General features: G+C 33.2%; 1 protein-coding gene across 1 annotated transcript in view; it reads left to right on the top strand.

Moving 5' to 3' along the window:
• The window catches only part of Cnbd1 (cyclic nucleotide binding domain containing 1), a 398,420-nt gene that overhangs the window by 89,159 nt on the left and 303,261 nt on the right, over positions 1-6,000 (top strand). The gene's annotated exons all lie outside the window — the stretch shown is intronic.

Here is a 6,000-nt window from a genome sequence, read left to right as displayed (position 1 = left end):
TTTTTTAATTTTTTTTTTTTTTTTTTTTTTTTTTTTTTTTTTTTTTTTTTTTGGCACCGGGGGTTGAACTCGGGTCCTTGCGCTTGCAAGGCAGGCAGCGGAACCACTGAGCCAAATCCCCGGCCTGGTTGTATCTGCATATGATAATATCAGCAGAGACAATTTCACTTTATCTTTTTCTATTTGGATGTCTTTTACATGTTTTACTTGCCTAATGGCTCTGGAAAGGACTTCTAGTACACTGAACAGAAGTAAGTGGGGAAAGTGGACATACTTGTTTCTCATCTCGGACAAAGAATGTTTCACTTTTCATTGTTGAGTAGGACAGCAGAATGGGACTTGTCATATATATAACCTTTACTGAGTTGAGAAAACATTTCTAAACAAGTTCAGCACATCTTTTGGGCTTCGTGGGTCTGGATTTTTATTTCCTTCCCTAACCTTGGGAGTTTGTCTGTTATTATTTCTTTGAATATGTTTTCCATCTCTTTTAATCTTCCATCCTGTTGGCTTATTGATTTTGTACATGTTGTTTTGTTTGATTGATGGTGTTCCAGAAGTCTCTGAGCCATCTTTTTTTTTTCTTTTTATAACTTAAATTGGATGCTTCCCCTAATCTCTCTTCAAGTTTGGTGAACCTTTTTTCTGCAATTAAACTCTTAATTATACTATGAAATAGAATTTTCAAAAAAATACAATAAAAATTAAAAATGAGACAATTCAACTGATAACACAGAAGATTAAAATCTTATGTCTGGCTACTAAGAATAATTATACACTAAATTTTATAATCTTAGATGTAAAAGTAGACAACAAAATGTAAAAATACAATATTCTAGCAAATTGTGTTAAGTGGTAATTAAAATAAGAATAAATTCCTAGAAACATATAAATGAATCATAATGAAATTAAAAATCCAAACAGACCAGTAACAATAAGGAAGAGATTGAAATAGTACAAAATTTTTCCCATCAAATAAAGGCCCAGGGCCAGATAGTTTCACAGCTGATTTATACAAACATTTGAAAGCTAATACAGTTCTTTTCAAAGCCTTCCCAGAATTTGAAAAGCAGGGTATACTTTCAAACTTATTTTACCAGGGCAGCATTACAATGATGGCAAAGCCAGACAAAGACAACAAGGCAACTATCAGCCAGTATTCCTGAAAAGTATGCTGTAAAAGTATTTCCCAGTCTACTAGATTGAATTAAAAGGATCGTTCACTATTGACATCATATTAAAATAATCTTTATTGTTTCTGAATCATATTTTAATGTCTGCTTTCAAAAGATAGGAATATATGTCACCCATTGTCTTATTATTTGAGTTATGATTATTATTTATAGGATTTTTCATTGTTGAGTAGATAATTTACAGAATAAAAAAGACATTTTCACCAAAATTTGTATGCTACCAGTCTCATCATACAAAGCCAATCTCAGTATTGCTCTTGCTATCTTTATTTCTAAATGTGGATGAGTCTAACAACTGTAAGAAGCACTCTTTGATCTCACTGCCTACAAGCATAGTAAGATGAGCCAGATGATCTGGACAGCAGATTCGAAAAAAAGTTTTGTCACCCAAAAATGACCATGGCTTCATCTGAAATTTAATTTATAAACTATTGTTGACTTGTTATTTCTGTTTTTATTCATTAACTTTATTAGTACATTTTAGGTTTACATTATGATCACATTCATTATTGAGAATTTGTACGTATACATTATATATCTTGGTTTTTAATTTTTCACTTTCCCTTTCCCTCCCTTCAGTCTCTCCCTCCCTCCCTATATACATAAGCATTTTTCCTTCTTTTTCATTTTTTCCCTTTTTCTTTTTTCCTTTCCCCAGCTTCCTGTCCCCCAGTTCCACTTCCCCTTTAAATATTTTCTTCCTATTTCACAATATCTATTTTACATTTTGGTCCTCACATTTTCAGTTTCTTGCACCAGAGAGATCAGTATTTACATATGTGTATCCTCTTTATTTCACTTAAGAATGTGGCCTCAACGTGCATTCATTTAGGTATAAATGTCTTTAGTTTCTCATTCTTTATGGCTAGGTAGAACTCCATTTTATTTCTTAAATAAACATATCTTCATCCAGTCATAAGTTGATGGGCAAATGTCATGTTTCCAAGATTTAGCCATTACAAACTGTGTCCCTGTAAATATGGGTGCACATATATCACTGTGGTATATTGCTTTTAATTCTTTTGGGGAGATACCCAGGAGAGGGATAGCTGAGTCAAATGGTATTTGTAATTCTAGCTTTTTGAGGACTTATCACATTGATTTCCACAGTGGTTGCACCAGTCCACCCTCCCACCAACAGTGGAGAAGTGCTCCTTTTTTTACCACAGCCTCACCAACATTTGTTATTGTTTTTTTTTTTTTTCTTGGTAGCAGCCATTATTACTGGAGTGCAATGGAATTTTAGCATGTTTTTCATTTGCATCTCTTGAATGACAAGTGATGTTAAACATTTTTTCATATATTTATTTGCTGCTTCTACTTCACTTGAAAAAAATCTATTCATTTCAGATGCCTGTTTTTGGATTGGGTCTTTAAATTAGGTGGGTCTGATTTTTTTTAAAGTTCTTTATATATGCTAGATAGTAGTCTTTTGAGGAATTGCTGGTAAAATTTTTTCCCACATTGTGGGTTGTCTTTTCACTATGTTGGTGGTTTCTCTTGCTGTGCAAAAGCTGTTTAATAAGATGAGGTCCCACTTGTTGATTCTATGTAATAATTCCTGTTCAGTATTGGTTTTGTTCATGAAGTCTTTGCCTACTCCTATGTCCTCAAGGGTTCTATCTATTCTCTCTTCCAGAAGATTTAGTGTTTCTCTTTTAATATTTAGATCTTTGAATCATTTTGATTTTGATTTAGTGCATGCTGACAGATATGGGTCTAATTTTAATCTTTGGCAGGTTGAAAACAAATTTTTTCAGTACCTTTTAATAAAGAGGCTATATTTCCTGCAGTGAGGATGTTTGGCTCCTTTGTCTGGTGGCTGAGTGTATGTGGAGTTGTTTTGGCATCTTCTAATCTGTTACATTGATCCTCAGATCTGTTTCTTTGCCTGTCGCATGCTGTTTTTATTGAAGTTGCTTTGTTGTATAGTTTCAAATTGAGAATTGTAATGCCCCCTAACTTGTTTTGTTGTCTAGAATTGCTTTTGCTATGCTAGGTGTCTTCTTGTTCCAAGTTTTTGTATTGCTTTCTCTACTTCTGTGAAATATACTTTTGGAATTTCAATCACAATTGATTTAAATTTATATAGCAGATTTGAATGTGTGGTTGTTTTCATTATATTGGTTCTTCCTACCTAAAAACAAGAGATGCCTTTCTATTTTCTGACATACTCTTACATCTTTTTTTCAGAGTGCTGTAGTTTTCAAAGTAGAAATCTTATACTTTGTTAGACTGATTCCCAGATATTTAATTTTTTAGGATGCTATTGTGAAAAGAGTTGTTTCCCCAATTCTTCTATCAGTGAGTCTGTTATTTGTGTACAGGAAGGCTATTGATGTTTTGAATGTTGATCTTGTACCCAGCTACTCTACTTAATTTGGTTACTAAGTCTAGAAGTCTTTTGGTGGAGTTTTTGAGATCTTCTATATATAGTATCATGTTATCTATGAATAATAACAGTTTGAATTTTTAATTGTCTATCTTTATTCCTTTTATCTCTTTCTCTTGTCTAATTGCTGTAGCTAATGTTTCCAAAACTACTATTGAACAGAAGTGGTGATAGTGGATGTCCTTGTCTTGTTCATGATTTCAGCATGAAGAATTTCAGTATTTGACCATTTAGTATGATGTTGGCTGTTAGTTTTTTATATAAAGCATTTATCAGGTTGAAATAAAGACCATGTATTCCAACATTCTGTAGGGCTTCTATCATGAATGGGTGATTTTGTCAACACTTTTTCTGCATCTATTGAGATAATGATATGGTTTTTGTCCTTCACTCTGTTAATAGAATGTATTACATTTATTGATTTATGTATGTTGAACTATCCTTGCTTCCTTGGGATAAATCCCACTTGTTCAGGGTGTATGATCTTCTTGATGAGCCTTTATATTTTGTTTGCCAGTATATTATTGAGGATTTTTGAATCTATATTCTTTAGGGTGATTAGTCTATAGTTCTCTTTTTTTGGATTGGGTCTTTCTCTGCTTTTGAGATCAAGTTGATGCTTGCTTCTTGGAATGAATATGGGAGTATTGCTTCCTTTACAATTTCAATGAAGAAAATAAGGGAAAATAAAAAAATGTGAAAAAGGAAAAAATGGAAACAAAATCTTTGTAAATAGGAAGTGTGAAGGGGGTGAAAGGAGGGCAGAGGTATGGGGAAAAACAAGGACCAAGATACATCATGTAAAGGTACAAGATCCCAATGATAAATGTAACTGTATTGTTTGCTTTAAATGTACCAATAAACTTAATGGGAAAAAAACCCCAATTTCAATGAACAATTTAAATAGTAATGATAATAACTCTTCTCTAAATTTCTTGTAGAATTCAGCAGTGAAGACATCAGGACCTTGGCTTTTCAATTATGTTTTCATTTTCATTGATCGATATTGGATTGCTGAGAATTTTTATATCTTCTTGGTTCAACTTTGGTAATTTATATGTATCTAGGAATCTGTCCATTTCTTCCGTGTTTTCCATTTTATTGGAGTAGAGGTTCTCAAAGTAGGTACTGATGATCCTTTGAATTCCTACTGTATCTGTTGTAATTTCATCCTTTTCATTACTAATTGCATGGATTTAAGTCCTTTTTTTTCTGATGAGGTTGGCTAAGGGTTAGTCAGTTTTATTTATTCTTTTGAAGAACCAACTCTTCAATTCCTTGATTTTTGCATCATTGTCTTAGTTTCCTTTGCATAGGTTTCTACTCTCATCTTTATGATTTCCTCTCTTGTATGAGCTTTGAATTTATCTTGCTCTTCTCTTGTAAAAGCTTGAAGTTCAGCATTCAGTTGTTTATTTGAGCTCTCTCTCTCTGTTTTCCTAAATATGGGCATTCAATGCTATAAATTTCCATTGTATGATTACTTTGATTGTGTCCCATAGATTTCTACAACTTGTACTAGCATTGTAATTTAAATGTAGATACTATCTAATTTCTCCTTTAATTTCCTCTGTGACCTATTGGTTATTCAAGAGGATGTTATTCAATTTCCATGTATTTTTGAAATCCTTCTGGTTTCTTTTGCTACTAATCTCCAATTTCATTGAGCTACTCTCTGATAATATTGAGGGGATAAAGTTAATTCCTTTGCATTTAGTTAAGCATGCTCAGAGCAAGACTATACAATACCAGGCCCTTGCCTTGCCTCCATTTTTTTTTCTTCAGAATGTTTTGTTCCAGAAATGTAACACTTTGTGCTGCTGGGCAGCAGTCCTGCCCAATGTATCAAGATATTATTTGACTGTTTAAACTGTGTGACCATTAAGGAATGTTCTGTTTAACTCTGCTCCCTTACATGAAAGTTCTATTAAGCTCCACTCCTTACAAGAATGTTCTGTTAAACTCCATCCCCTTACAAAAATGTTCTAAGCTCTGTCCCCTTACAAGAATGTTGTTATGTTCCACTCTCTTATAAGAATGTTCTGTTAAAATAGTTTCTCTGGAGTGAAAAACTAAAAGTGTAAATAAGCTCAAAATTGTATAACTGACAATGTGAAATAGGAAGAAAAGGGCTAAAGGTGTAGTGGGAGTGGGAAGGGTAGGGGAAAGGAAATAAGGGAAAAGAAAAAAATATGAGAAAAGGAAAAAATGGAAATAGAGGAGTAGAGAGGGGTAAAGGGAGAGCAGAGGTATGGGATAAAAATGAGAACCAAGATCCGTCACGTAAAGGTACAAGATCCCAATGACAAATGTAACTGTACTGTATAGCTAAAAAGTACCAATAAACTCAGTGAAAACAAAAGTTCTGTTAAGCTCTGCTCCTTTACAAGAATGTTCTGTTAAGCTCTACCCTCT

This window comes from Fukomys damarensis, unplaced genomic scaffold (assembly GCF_012274545.1).
Source record: "Fukomys damarensis isolate Sample0158 unplaced genomic scaffold, DMR_v1.0_HiC HiC_scaffold_5, whole genome shotgun sequence".
In the NCBI taxonomy this organism is placed as follows: Eukaryota; Metazoa; Chordata; class Mammalia; order Rodentia; family Bathyergidae; genus Fukomys; species Fukomys damarensis.
This window is presented reverse-complemented; position numbering and strand designations above follow the sequence as displayed.